General features: G+C 38.3%; 1 pseudogene; it reads left to right on the plus strand.

Annotated features, from left to right (window-relative positions):
* The first annotated feature begins 11,560 nt into the window (after positions 1–11,560).
* LOC150038780 (uncharacterized) lies at positions 11,561–15,180 on the plus strand (annotated as a pseudogene).
* Positions 15,181–15,574: the final 394 nt, after the last annotated feature.

The raw sequence follows: 15,574 nt of genomic DNA on the forward strand, positions 1-15,574 counted from the left end.
GCTCATTGGGTAAAATTGGCATCATCATTTTTCGCACAAAAGGGTGCACAAACTGGGACAAAGTAGCAACGAGAGATTCATCAAGTTGAAAAAATTATCAAATTGGCAAAGTCATCGAGTTCATTGGGTAAAATTATCATCATAATTTTTCGTAAAAAAGTTCTCACAAACTGGGGTAAACACTAGAGGAAGCAAGAATCCATCTTTTTGTTAACAAATGAAGGCAAAGGCTCGACGTAATCAAAGAAGCCTTTCACATTGAGGACAATAAAAGCTGAACAAAATCACATTATTGAAGGCTAAACCAGAATCTTTGCACCAAATGTCTTGAACCAACTTGAAGAAATGATGAGAAACAATTGTCTGCTTTTGGGACTATTATCTAAAAAGGGAATTAGAGTATTTCTTCTTTAATTTCATCTTCATATCCTTTTTGTGAAAAAAAAAAGTCCTTTTATTGTTCCAGAGGTTTATTCTCAAGCTTCATTTTCGTCAAATAAAAGCTTTTGTGCTTTCTTATTTGCTATCTGCATTCTCAGACATAAGCTTCAAGTCAAATTTGTTTTACCTAACATTCTTTGTAAGGATTGAGTTTATGGGGCGATTTAACTTGATCAAGCAATACTTTGATTTACTTTTTGGTTATCTAAAGTAATACATAGAAGACTTCTCCAAAATAGCCCACCAAATTAAATATGATTGAGATCTTTGCATAAAATTCTATCCAAATGAGCCCTACTTGATCATTTTATTGTGCTTTGAGAGTCCTTTCCAAATGAGTTCACCTATTTGATACAATTGAGATTATCCTTATATAAATCTTAAAAAATTTTGAATGAGCTCACAAAGTTTAATAAGGTTTAAATTATCCTTATACCTATCCCAAAATCCTTTTCAATTGAGCTCACCCCTTATACCATTGGCATGATATAATCTTGTATAGACTCCAATACACCTTTAAACATAAATAATTTTTCATTAAATGAAGGCATTAAAAAATGGATAAAGTGTTCACTTATTATCCCAAAGACAAATTTTGTTTCTCATAACTTCTATGTTAGATATTGATTAACAAGGTGAATATAAACAAGATGATCATTATGTTGTCAAAAGTAATTGCTCAAATTTTTCTTTTAGAAAATTGAAGAATATATTGTTCTTCATGAAAAGATTGTTTATTCATTTTAGGTCAACATCTAGTTATCGCTAAAAGGACTCTTGCATTTGGTTAGTCGTACCAAAGTCTTGCATCATTTATACAAACACATGCACCAAGTACTATTTAGATTTTAGAAATCTTGGTCAAGATCATTTGAAATTTCTAGCATTCAATACGTGTCATGAATCTCAGACATAAATTTCACTTACCATATGCATTTCATATGCTAGCATAGTCTTCACATGCATACACATCATCATTCCATTACTAGATAACCATGTGTTTTGGATAAAGAGATATTTTACCTTAATGTATACTAGGGTAAATGGAAGTGAAGATTATTCTTCCATTTCAAGCCAATTCGTAGTTATAGCTTAAAAAAAATGCCTGCATTTGGTCAACCATATCATAATCATTATTTATGCAGACACAATCACTAAATTCCACTTGGATTTTAGAAATCTTAGTCAATACTGTTTGAAAGTTTTAAGCATCCAACATGCATCAAAGATTTCTAACATACATTTGATTTTCCATATGCATCTCATATGTCAGTATAGTCTTTACATACATTTGCATTATCATTGCATTAATAGGAATCATCAGCATTGTAAAGAAAAACATTTTTTGTATGTCATGGCATACTGGGTAAACACAAATATAAAGTGAGTAATTTGTTTTGCATGCGTCATTTAATCATTCTTTTTAATAAGTGCCATGCTCATAAGTAATCCTTAAATTTGTCATTAATAAAGTTCAAAAAGAAAAATTGCATGTTTTATCTTTGCATGAAGTCATAATGTACAATAGTATTGTTTCAAGCTTTTAAAATCATTTCATCATTTTTAATGAAATTCTTGAATCATATACTATTTGCACCTCTTGGAAAGAAACAATAATTTTTTTATGGATCATTAAATCATATTATTTTCTCAAATGTCATGCTTATGAGAAATTAATTCTTTAATTGGCATAGATGTGAATTAAATGATACATTCGTATCGTCAAAAAAGAAGTTGCACTTTTTTTTATCATTGCATCAAGTCATAACTTGCACTCTCTCATCCTTTTCACACTCAAAATAGTATTTCCTCAAGCTTTTCAACTATCATTTCATCATATTCTTTGTAAAAAAAAAAAATTTAATCACGTGCTATTGTATGCCCTTAAAAAAGAAACAAACTCGATTCAAGATCGAGGTTGAACTCTTACCAAGCAAGGTCAATTCCATTTTGATTATATTCAACCTAATCCAATATGATGGTTGAAGTCTACCCCAATTCTAGGTTCATCAAATCTAATATGTCTTCAGGTAGGTTTCAAAATTTAGTGAAGTATTCAAGTCGAAATTGAAGCTTGTGCCAAGCTTGGTTCAATGAATTAAACCTTATCCAAGATTGAGGTAGGAATCTAATAATGCAATGTCAATAGTTTCTAGTTGAAGCGTATGCCAAGCCGAGGTCTATCTTTTCAAATACTATGTCTTCACATTGGTTTCAAATTTTGTTAATTTCAATCTAATCCATGATTATGGTTGAAGCTTGCACCAACCAAGGTCTAAATCAAACTTTATCCAAGATTTAGGTTGAGTTCTTTTCTATTTTGTTTAAATTCAACCCAATCCAAAATTATGGTTGATACCTAGACTAAGTTTAGGTTCGTTAAACCAAGCTTTATACAAGGTCGAGGTAGAAATGTCATCAAACAAGGTTAAATGATTTTAGTTGAAGCATATCCCAAGCCTAGGTCCATTAAATGTATCGATGGCCCTCAACGCATAACTTAGTTATGTCGCGTGATGTTTGTTTTTCTTTGGTTTTTGACACATTTAGCTGTGATGGTACTTAATTTATTTATCCTTTGCCCTCAGCTTGACACTTTTCTTGTAACAATGATGGTTTACTCCTAGTCCTCAGCACATACCTTAATTATCCCAGTCCTAGAACTGAGGTCAAATTTAACCATGTCCATTTATTTTGAACCTAGCCCTAAAGCTATGATCAAAGTTCTCTCAAACTAAATCAAGCTCAATCCTAGAATTGAGGTCAATGCTCGTCTATCAAGTCCAATATCTATCAAACCTAGTCATAGAGCTAAGGTTGATGTTCTTTCAAATTTTGGTTAAATCGACTCACTCCTGGAGCTGATGTCAAAGCTTGTATCTATTGAGTTCATTGTTTATGGAACCTAGCCCTAGAGCTAAGGTCAATGTCTTTTCAAATTTTGATTAAATTGAACTCAATCCTAAAGCTTATGTCGAAGCCTATATCTATCAAGTCCATTGTTTATCGAACCTAGCCCTAGAGCTATGTGAAACTCGGATTTTCATGTTTCCTACTTAAGTAGGTAATTAAGGAAATTAACTAAATGAAAGTTAAATCCTATGTTGAAGAGAAGGAAATTTCTAAGTGTTAATAGATTTTCCTTAAGTAGTTTGGAGATAAACCTTTACTAGTGGAATTTGGCTAAGTGTGAAGCCAAAAGGAACCATGCGTTGAGTGTTAGGAAACATTAACGTATAAGATAAGATTAAATTAGTAGAGGTTTAAGTCAAAGGCAACCATGTGTTTGTAAGGTTGGATGCATGATTGGCCAAGGCGTTGGCAAAAGGCATTGCCCAAGTTGCTCATGCATTGAGAATGCGTGAGCGAGAGCAGAGAGAGCGAGATGTTGAGCGCAAGGTGCTAAGTAGATGATCGTGTAGCAAATGAGTGGAACTACACGATGAGGTAGGCGATCTGTAGCAAATGAGTGGCGCTACATGATGAGGTAGGCGATCGTGTAGCAAATAAGCAGTGAGATAGGCGATTGTATAGCTATGAGGTAGGCGATTGTATAGCAAATGCGCGAAGCCAATGATGTGCTAAATGATCGTGTAGCTTCGGATGGCGCTAAATGATAGAGCTACACAATAAGTGATGACACTACATGATCAATGTAAGCGCTAGACGATAAGCATAGAAGCTGGACGATAGCCCTAGACGATAGCACTAAACGATAGCGTTAAGCGTTAAGTGTTAAACGATGCGCGGGTGCTAAGCGATAGACTACACGATGGGCGTGGGCGCTAGACGATAACCGTGCTACGCTAGACGATGGACGTTGATGCTACACACTAGAATACTAAGAAATGGCCATTGGGTGATAGATGCAGACGCTGGGCGATGACGCTAAGCGATGAGTGGATGCGTTAGACGATAGGGCATAGGTGCTAAACGATGGAGGTACACGATGGGTACAGCAGCTAAGTGATGGGCTATGCACGAGATCGTTGAGAGCGAGATTGTTTACTAAATGATTGAGCTACACGATGGGGCATTGGAGCTAAGCGATAGATGCAAGAACTAAGCGATGGAGCGGTGCTGAGGCTTGTGTTACACAAGGTTGATGAGCTCACTCGAACAAACGGTTGTACCGAGAGATGGTTAGACTTGAGTTAGTAGGAGCTGGACGAATTAAGTTTCATGCAAAGAAAGTCTTGTGCATGAGGAAGATAACTCAAGTAGGTGTTGTGGCATGAGAGTAGGTGAATGACATGGAAGTAGGTGGTGGAAAATCATGGTGCAAACACTCCAAAGTAGAAGGTGTCTTGCGTTGAGACTTGGTAAAGATGATAAGGATCATTTCCTTTGTCCTATAAATACCACCCACAGATTGTCTCTTCAAATCACAAGCCAAATCCTTTTCAATGAACGTAAGGAAGAGTGTTAGAAGATGGATTTGAAGGAGACCATGCATTGGGAGTGAGATCATGCATCGGTCATGAAGTTCCAAGAGGAGGAGATGTTGTCGGACAGTGAAGTTTGAAAGTAACATCAATTTAGGACGAGGATTTCTCTCAGAATACTCGTGCATTTAGAGTGATTCCAAAGCCACCTAAAAGATCTGAGAGTCTAGTTTTCAGAGTAGGGCTGCTGAAGAAGAAGCTCCAAGGAATTGGGCTGAAGAATGAGGAAAAGACATAAGGGCAAGCTGTTGGGTAAGCTTGGGCCAGTCTTGATGTTTTGTGGATTCCGGCCAAACCACGAGGAGTTCTGAGCTAAGATTTTAAGGTAAGCTTCCTGAGACAGTTTAGAGCATGTTTTTAGTAGGAAGTATCTCGACATAAGTCTTAGAACTATGAGTAATCTGAGCTTTAAATTGAATTTAGATCTTAGGGTTCAAAAGGGAGCCTGAGGTGATCAAGGAACTTTTAGAGAAAGGTTCCTACCTTAACAAGGTGAGTGGTATTTTCTAAGTCTTAAAGCATATCTTTTTAAGTAAATTGTATATGCTAATTTTATGAATGAATATCTAGTATGAGAATGAGATTATGTGATCGAGATGGTCAGGGGGTCAACAAATCGAGTTCCTGAGCCCGAGAGGAGAACATTACGAGATGGTTAGGGGATTGATAACGAACATAAATGCACGTTATCATAGTGCTAAATTCTTAAACAATGTTGGATTGCGTTGATAAAACATTGTAAATTGCATCCATCAAGCATCAATTTCATAATATTGCAGTCCCATGCGTTCATCGTATAGGAACAGTTGATTTTAGTGTTTTTATGTAGATTATGCGTTGACGCAATGTAAGAATTATGATCATTGGTCAAGCGCAACTTCACCGCAAGGCTTTGCGATGATTGTGTTCACAAACATTCGTCTGCGAAGGATTGCCGCAACTTGGTCAGCGCAACATGGTGAGCGCATCTAGGTGAAAGGCTAATTAAGTGCGATGGGACAGAAAGCTGATGGCAGTCGAATCCGTATTAAGTTGACAGCCGATAACGATCACAAGTACATTCAGCTTTTCGATGACAAATATTTGACGCATCAGTCAGGAGAATTAAAGCCGTCCTATCCGTGCAATCATAAGAGAGAAGCCACCGTTCACCCTGGATTTTCTATAAATACCAAGGGTGACCTTCAGAAAAGGGGTTCAGCAGTTCACCATTCTTTAGTTCGATGTTTCATACGTCCTTGTTCATAGTTTTCTTTCGTTTTAAGGCAGATGCGAGAGAGGAGGTTGTGCCGATCGATCGTTTCGGTAAGCTTAGGAGAGTGCCGAAAGCTTCAAGAATAGAGAGAGGGTCGATGCCTGCGAAAACGGGAACATCTTTAGAACCAAATAGAGATTACAGTGTAAAAGCCTCAATCAGCAATGAATTGCAACCAGGCTCTCTACCTTTAACTTCCATTGTTATTTTGTACTCCACTCATTTATAAAAATGGAATTTTCTTCTCTATATCTATTCAGTTTCTGTTATTTACGCATGAGTAGCTAAATTAGTTGAATGGGTTGAGAAGCATTTAGCTAGCACAACTAGAGAATCTTCACTCTATGTGGTTATCTTGTATTATGTATGCTTCATTCGTCTATTAGAGATACTCGAGAGGGTAGTCTAAGGACAGGATCTAGGCTTGGGAATGTCAGGTTAGAATCTAGGTTCGGGAGAGTCAGATTAGATCGCATAAACAAGAGATAGGAGCTTAGGAATAAGCACGATTTGTTATCAACGCATTGCATGCATCCTAGAGATAGGATATGATTGTATGCGGTCATTTTGCTTTTAGGCATTTTGCATCATCGCATAGGACAAAAGTAGTGACTTAGGGATAAGCTCTATGGACACTTTTGCATTCAACACATGCATCCTAGACTTAGGAGCATCGCATTTGCATTGAAAAATGACTTGTTGTGCATGGTGGTAGCATGATCGCATAGTCTAACGCATTCCCAAGTAACGCTAGCTAAAGATCTTCTCAACCCGTTCATCGCATACTCAGTGCATCTATCACACAACTGACTTTTCTCATATCCACTGCATTTGTTTACTTTCTCATTAACGCAATCAATAATAAACCAACAATTTATTTATTTGGCTACCGCAAAGTTTTCATAAAAATTACCAACGCAACCTGTTTTCACAAGTCTCTGTGTTCGACCCTGGACATACCAGGAAACTTAGTGGAATTTACACTTGGATTCCGCTGAGGAAACATGAGTGCACAACGCAATTTCATCAACGTATATCATCCATAATTCACTTCATAAAAATCCAGCATCAAGTTTTTGGCGCTGTTGTCGGGGACTTCGACAAAATAGTGTGCTAACGGTAATTTTTTATTTCTTTACAGACTCTCAATCTCTAGCGAATTACGACCCAGAGATTGAGAGAACGTTTAGACGGAGACTGAAAGATCGCCAATAGCAACCACAATCAGATAAAAAAGAGATGGTAGAGCAGCCTGGAAACGGAGTATCAAATGATAATAATGTCATGGCGAATTCAATCCTGTTAGCAAACGATCGCAATAGACCTATTAGGGACTATGCATTGCCAAACCTCTATGATTTCTCTCCAGGAATCATGAGGCCTACCCTTGACGGGAGCAGATTTGAAATGAAGTCGGTGATGCTGCAGCTGATCCAGACTACAGGACAATTCAGAGGAAGGTGTGGCGAGGACCCGCACGCCCACCTCCGAAGTTTTATTGAAATCTGCAATACTTTTGTGTTCCCGAACATCTCTGCCGAAGAAGTTCGACTAACTTTGTTTCCATTTTCTCTCTGTGATCAGGCTAGGAAATGGGTGTATTCTCTCGAACCGGGAGAGATCACTTCTTGGGAATAGGTCGTGGAGAAGTTTATGAAGAAATACTTCCCACCTACTGAGAATGCCAGACGAAGGAAACTGATCACAAATTTTGAACAAGACATGGATAAATCACTCAGCGATGCCTAGGCAAGGTTTAAGAGGTTCGTCCGGGATTGTCCACACAATGGGTTACCAGACTGCCTTCAGATGAAATTTTTTTATCATGGTTTGAATCCCGCTTCGCAGACCACTGCCAATGCGACAGCCGCTGGTGGTTTGCTTAATGTATAACGAGGCGAAGAATATCTTGGATCGCATCTCCAAGAACCATGAAGATTGGAGAGAGAGTGACCAAAGATTGAGACTCAAAGACAATGACACAAATAATGGTGCTATTGCTTCACTACAAAACCGGATGACCGTAATGATGAACTTAATCTAGGGAATTGCGATCAGCAGTCCAACACCGCAAAATGGGCAAATCAACGCAATCAGTCAAAACACCGCAAGGTGTGCGACTTACGGTGATGGGCATGTGATGAAGATTGCCCACAAAATCCACAGTCAGTTTACTTTGTAAAGAATAATCCCTTTTCGAATACCTACAACCCCAGGTGGAGAAATCACCCCAATTTTACTTGGAAGAATCAGCAACAGAATTTCCAACATGTGGCGCATAAAGAAAGGCCACCAGGATTCTTCCCACGTAACAACGGTCAGACAAACAATCAAGCAAGTAGCTCACAACCACCGTAATCCTCTTCTTTGGAAAGCCTATTTAAGCAATACATAAAGAAAAACAAAACGGTGCTTCAAAGTTAGGCTACGTCCATCCGCAATCTAGAATTATAGATGGGTCAGATTGCGAGTGAGCTAAAAAGTAGACCGCAATGGGCTTTTCCAAGTTCAACAGAACTCCCACGCAACCCGGGGGGATCAGGTAAGGAGCAATGTTAGGTTGTGACATTGCGAAGTAGGAAGACTATGGAAAGAGAGAAGAAGGAGCTTAGTCAGACAGCCCCCACTGAACCCGAGATTGCGGTGATGCAAGAAGAAGAAAGAGAGAAAGAAGTAGTAGAACCAGAGGTTGCGTCGACCTCAAAGTCAACTGAGACGGAAACCATGAAAGTACAGTTGCCCCCTTTCCCACAGAGACTAAGGAAGAAAAAGAATGAAGAGGTACAGTAGCAATGCTTCTTATCTTTGTTAAAGCAATTACATGTTAATATTTCTTTCAGTGAAGCGATTGAGGAAATGCCTGCCTACACAAAGTTTCTGAAGGATATGGTAACTAAGAAGAGGGGAGGTGGTAAGTTTGCCCCAATGGCGCTAACTCAAAGTTCAAAATCAATCATTCCACCGAAGATGAGTGATCCTGGGAGCTTTACTATTCCTTGCTCCATAGGAGGATTGTACATTAGGAAAGCCCTGTGTGACCTAGGAGCCAGCATAAATTTGATGCCTCTGTCAATCTTCAGTGTAACGACTGGATCCTTATACATTATGATCCGACCGCTACAACATGCATAAAATTTCAAAGAACATATCTAAATTTTATTAATTAGATAGAAAAACTATATAAAAAGTTTATTTATCAAAACACCAGGATCCATAAAACATTAGCGTGGTGGTACAAAATGCACGTGCCTATAATAGTGAGTTTGATGGTTGGCCATTTGAGCGACGTCCAATTCTGCCATCTACGCTGTGTCCTTACCTACAAAGTCTGTAAAATATAGGATGAGTACATAATATACCTAGTAAGTAGTTCTCACGTAGGGTAGTGACCAAATGCACAATCACAAGCAACATGTCATGAAAACATATGGTTGGGACCGAAAACGTATAATAACATGTGGTGGTCGGTTATGCTTCCAAAATAAATCTCTCTGCTCTGATAGGAAGATGAAGACCTAAGCGGAAACTAACCCATCTGATGATTAGCGGGTCATGCAGTCAGTAGGGCCAGAGTCGCATCCAACATCAACCATTAGCATAAACGTAATATTGGACTAGAGGGGTGCAACCATACATACCCTGCTTGTCTCTAGCGTAAACATAACGTAAGATTAGGCCTGGAGGGGTGCAACCATACATACCCTGCCAGCCCTGGAAGCATAAATTTCTCCGCCCTGATAGGAAGATGAGGACTTAAGCGAAAACTAACCCATCTGATGATTAGCGGGTCATGCAGTCAGTAGGGCCAGAGTCGCATCCAACATCAACCATTAACATAAATGTAAGATTAGACTGGAAGCATAACTTACACCTAATTAAAACTTGATTTTAACGTAATCGTGAACAAACATAATGCATGGGGTCCCTTGTAGAGAAATGTGTTCTAAACATGTAATGCAATATAACAAATAACATAACCATGCAACATAATAAAGGTATACTACCATAGAACATTTAAAGAGAGGGTGAGATAAACTACTTACTGTGATCTAGTTATTCCTTATTATTCTTTATGATTTGATCAATAGAGCTTTCCCTTTTTAAACTAGAAGGAAATTTGGGAAGAAATTTGGGCAGCACCTTACCCGAGCTTTTCTCTTTTAACCTCATAGAACTTCCTCACTCACACTTACTTTTTCACACGATTCTTTGTTACTGAGATTTGTTTTGAGAATGGGTTAAATCTTCAGGCAAAGGGTCCTATTTATAGTAGTTTTCAGCTCTTCTCAGTGTGACAAATCATCCTACAGGTGGCTTCTTTAAAATTACTTAGGGTTTAAGGATTCCTCTCAATAAGACACCTAATCTTGGCTAATGTTTGCCCTTACGTCATCATTCTTTGTTTGTATTCAATTTTTAGGTTTTTCCATGTATAATCTATAAGATCGTGGCCAAATTCAATGCATAATCCACGCTTCTGTTCAAATCTCGCTCTCTTTGTTCTCAGAATCTCGCTCTCTCCAGCTTTCTCGCTGGTTTGGCTCTCGCGACTCTCGCTCTCGTTCTCGCTCTCGGTCCCACTCCCGCTCTCGCTCTCGCTCCCACTCCCGCTCTCTTCAATTTTCTCTCCAATCTCGCTAGTTTTCATGCGTAGTTGCCTTCACTGCTTGTGGATTCCATTTCCTCTTTTTAACTCTTTCAAATTTTAAGAGTATATGAGCAATTAATTCACCTCCAATTCTTCCAATGAGCAGTGCCCAAACAAAAAGTTATTTACTGTCCGTTGTCTCCTGAATTAGCTAGCGTCCAACTTCTAATTAATCCTCCCTGATTCTACTCCCTTATTCATTATTTTTGGATAATTAATAAATTTCCTATTTTTCCCCTCCTAAATTTCCACCCCTTTAAATAAAATTTCGTTCTGCTTAATATTTGACATTTAATTTCCTGTATGCGTACAAATATAGGTTGTTACATTAGACAGCTAAACGTGGGGCAACTTGTGCCCACGACAGTGACTTTCCAACTGACCGATAGATCTCTGGTGCATCCAGAGGGAAAGGTGAACGATGTACTGATCACCATTGACAAATTTATCCTACCAGCCGACTTCATCATTTTGGACTATAAAGACGACAAAGATGTGGCCATCATTCTGGGGCGACCTTTTCTATCAACGGGTCGTGCTCAGATTGATGTATATAAAGGAGAAATCACTTTGAGTATCAACGGATAGAAGCTCATGTTTAACATAATAAGTGCCATGAAGTTTCCGGATGAAGAAGATCTGCATGACTCAGATGATGACCAGAATGTGATTGAAGAAGAAAAGTTTGATGAAGAAAGTGAAGTAGAGGATGCCAGTGTATCCGTTGCTGCCTGTAATGCGATCACAACAAAAACAAGCAAGGAAGAAGAAATGATCGCAAACCAAGAAGAAGAGTCAACAGAAAAAGAAGAAAGAAAAACAACGCAAACTTCCCTAGTAGAACCACCAACACTTGAATTAAAGACCCTACCAACACATTTAAAGTACGCGTTTTTTGGGGCAGAATGAGAAGCTGCCAATTATCATTTCCTCTACGCTCAACGAAGACCAGAAGAATGCGTTGATGAGCATTCTCAGGAAGCATGTGCGCGCAATTGGCTGGATGCTCGCCGACATCAGAGAAATTAGCCCAGCGTACTGTATGCACCGCATTCGTCTTGAAGAGGACCACAAAGAAATGATTGAACATCAACGCAGGCTCAACCCTGCAATGAAAGAGGTTGTCAAGAAGAAGATCATCAAATGGCTAGATGTAGGCATTATCTATCCTATAGTAGATAGCACGTGGGTCAGCCCCGTGTGGTATGTGCCGAAGAAGGGCAACATGATGGTAGTCCCGAATGAAAACAATGAACTAATACCGCAAAGAACCATCACTGGATGGTGCATTTGCATGGACTACCGCAATTTGAATGCGGTCACAAAGAAAGATCATTTCCCTCTGCTGTTCATCGACCAAATGCTAGACCATTTAGCTGGAAATGATTTTTACTGCTTTCTGGATGGTTATGCCGGGTACAACCAAATTATGATAGCTTCAGAAGACCAAGACAATACCACATTCACCTACCCATATGGGACCTTTGCTTTTCGTCGCATGCCATTTGGCCTTTGCAATGTGCCAAGCACATTCCAAAGTTGTAGAATGCTAAATCGTAAAAGAAATCCAAGAAGCGTTGGGCTAACATTGCAACGCTGCACTGATGCTTGGTTGCGCAAGGCGTGCGGGATGAATCATGACAAAATCTGGAGCGTTGCAACGCATCGAGTTTTTGCAGCAAAAAACGAGCATTTTGTCCTCAACTCGATACTCGATGCACGATGATCCTTTACTCGATACTCGATGCACGATGGCCTTTTCTCGATAAAGAAATAGAATAAGAAGAAACTCGATAATACTCGATGGTACTCAATCATACTCGATGGTTTATTATACTCGATTATACTCAATGCCATCAATGAAAATATAGAATAATCGATGGTACTGGATGGCATTTTAGTAATTACTCGTTTCTCTTCAATTTGTTGGTTTTCTTGGTTATTTTTTTATCCTTTTGGCGTAATTTTCTCTTAATGACTCATAAACGTGTCGAGGACCATTTTACCTACAAAATTAGCAATTAAAGTAAATAATCAGCACTATTTTGGGAGAATTAACATAGAAAATATACATCATTTAAAGACCTAACATAGAGGCATAACACGAGGAGCCTTTATGAAAAATTTTGGAGACTTTGAGGGTGATAAGTTATATGTTAAGTTTTCTAAATGTGTATTTTGGTTTAGGCAAGTGTCCTTTTTAGGGCATGTGGTGTCAAAGAATTGAGTATCTGTTGACCCTACAAAGATTGAAGTAGTTATGAGTTGGCCTCATCCTTCCACAATTAGTGAATTGTGTAGTTTTCTGGGGTTAGCAGGCTATTATCGTCGATTTGTTAAGGATATTTCTCTCATAGCCACTCCTTTGACATAGTTGACTATAAAGGGAGCTTCCTTTTTTTAAAGTAAGGCTTATAAGGACAGGTTCTAAGATTTTAAGTAGAAATTGATTTTTGCACTAGTTCTTATAGTACCAGATGGATCAGGAAGTTTCGTTATTTATATTGATGCCTCCAAGAAGGGATTGGTGTGTGTGTTGATGCAGCATGGTAATGTGGTTGCTTATGCTTCCTGCCAGTTGAAGAACCATGAATGGAAATATCCTGCACATGAATTGGAGTTGGCAGCAACGGTTTGTGCTTTAAAGATCTAGAGACATTACTTATATGGAAAGAAAATACAGATTTTCCTAGATCACAAGAGCTTGAAATACGTCTTCACTTAGAAGGAGTTAAATATGAAACATCGTAGGTAACTAGCATTAGTGAAAGATTATGACTGTGAGATTTTGTAACATCCTAATAAAGCAAACATAGTGGCAGATGCTCTTAGTAGAAAGACAGCTCATTTAGCAGCTTCAATTACTAAACAAACTTATCTATGTAATGATTATGAATGAGCTAGAATTGCAGTAACAGTGGGAGAAGTCACTGCAGAGTTGGAACAATTAATAATATAGTCGATCTTGAGACAGAGGATTATTGATGCACAACAGGATGATTTTTACCTTGTTAAGAAATTTTGTCAAGTAGAGTTAGGACGAGTCAAAGATTTTTCAGCATCCTCGATCACGACCTTCCTTTTCAAAGAAATTTATGTGTGCCTGCAAATAGTGATCTTAAGAATAAATTATTGATAGAAGCTCATAGTTCCTCTTCACGATACATCCTGACAACACCAAGATGTACCAGGATTTGAAGTAGTTTTTCTGGTGGTATGACATGAAAAGAGAGATAGGTGAGTTTGTTAGTAAGTGTTTTTTATGTCAGCAAGTGAATGTCCAGAGACAGAAGCCAGCAGGCATGTTGGGCCCTTGAGCATACTAGAATGGAAATGCGAGAATATGTCTATGGATTTCATTATGGGTTTGCCAAGAACAATAAAAGGATATATGGTGATATGGGTTATAGTGGACAGACTCACTAAGTTAGCATATTTCATTTGGGGAAGTCTATATATTGAATGAACAAGTAGACTCAGATATATATGGAAGAGGTGGTGAGATTACACAAAGTGCTGATATCTATTATGTCTGATAGAGACCCTCGTTTCACATCTAGTTTTTGGAAGAGTCTCCAGGCAGCATTGGGTACTAGGTTAGATTTCAGCATAGTTTTTCACCTATAGATAGATAGACAAATGGAGTCTTTGAACCAAACATTAGAGGATATGTTACGTGCTTGTGCGTTGGAGTTTGTAGGGAGTTGAGACTCTCACTTGCATCTGATAAAGTTTGCTTATAATAATAGTTATCAGGCTATTATTGGAATGTCACCATTTGAGGCCCTGTATAAAAAGGGTTGCAGATCCCTGTTTACTGGGTTAAGGTTGGTGAAAGGAAGTTGTTAGGGTCGAGCTAGTGTGAACTTCAAATGAAGTGATATAGAAGATTAGAGCTCGAATGCAAATAGTCTAGAGTGGACAGAAGAGTTACGTCGATGTTAGGCATAAGGACCTTGAGTTTGAGGAGGCTGATAAAGTGTTTCTGAAGGTGGCACCCATGAAAAGTGTCCTAAGGTTTGGCAGAAAAGGGAAGCTAAGTCCTCGTTTCATTAGGCCTTTCAAGGTTTTGGAGCGAATTAGCCCTATAGCATATCGGTCAGCATTGCCACCGTCTCTCTTTGTAGTTCATAATGTTTTTTCATATCTCCATGTTGAGGAAGTATGTGACAAATCTATCTCATATGGTGAATTACGAGCCATTACAATTGAATGAGAACTTGAGTTATGAGGAGAAACCTAACCAAATTCTTGCAAGGGAGGTGAAGAATTTACGCAACATGGAAATAGCATTAATGAAAGTTTTATGGCAGAATCATCAGTTTGAGGAAGCAACATGGGAACAAGAGGATGAGATGAAGACTCAGTACCTAGAGCTTTTTCAGGATTAAAAAATTCGAGGACGAAAGTTTCTTAAGGAAAGAAAAATGTAACAACCTAATTTTGAGGTAACTTTTAATTTAATTATCTTAAATTATAAGGTTATTATTCTAAGTTGGAAGGTTAAGATTTGATTTTGGAATTTTGAAAGGAACTAAATGAGATTTGGAAAAAAAAATTGAGTTAATTTGGGATTTGGAAAGGGAAAGGGAAAATGAAATATAAGTATAAGTAATTAGAGTTTTGGTTTCAAAATATTTATATATATGTATGTGTGCACGCACGTGCGCCTCGGTTAGCATGAAAGGTAGAAAAGAAGAAGAAGGGAGTTTCTCTTGTATTGGGCTTTTATGCCCTAGTTTATTGTTTTGTACTAGTTTATTGTATACCCCACTTCGCTTTAGG

The sequence above is a fragment of the Benincasa hispida genome, chromosome 1 (genome assembly GCF_027475165.1).
Source record: "Benincasa hispida cultivar pf3 chromosome 1, pf3_genome.v1.1, whole genome shotgun sequence".
Taxonomy (NCBI): Eukaryota; Viridiplantae; Streptophyta; class Magnoliopsida; order Cucurbitales; family Cucurbitaceae; genus Benincasa; species Benincasa hispida.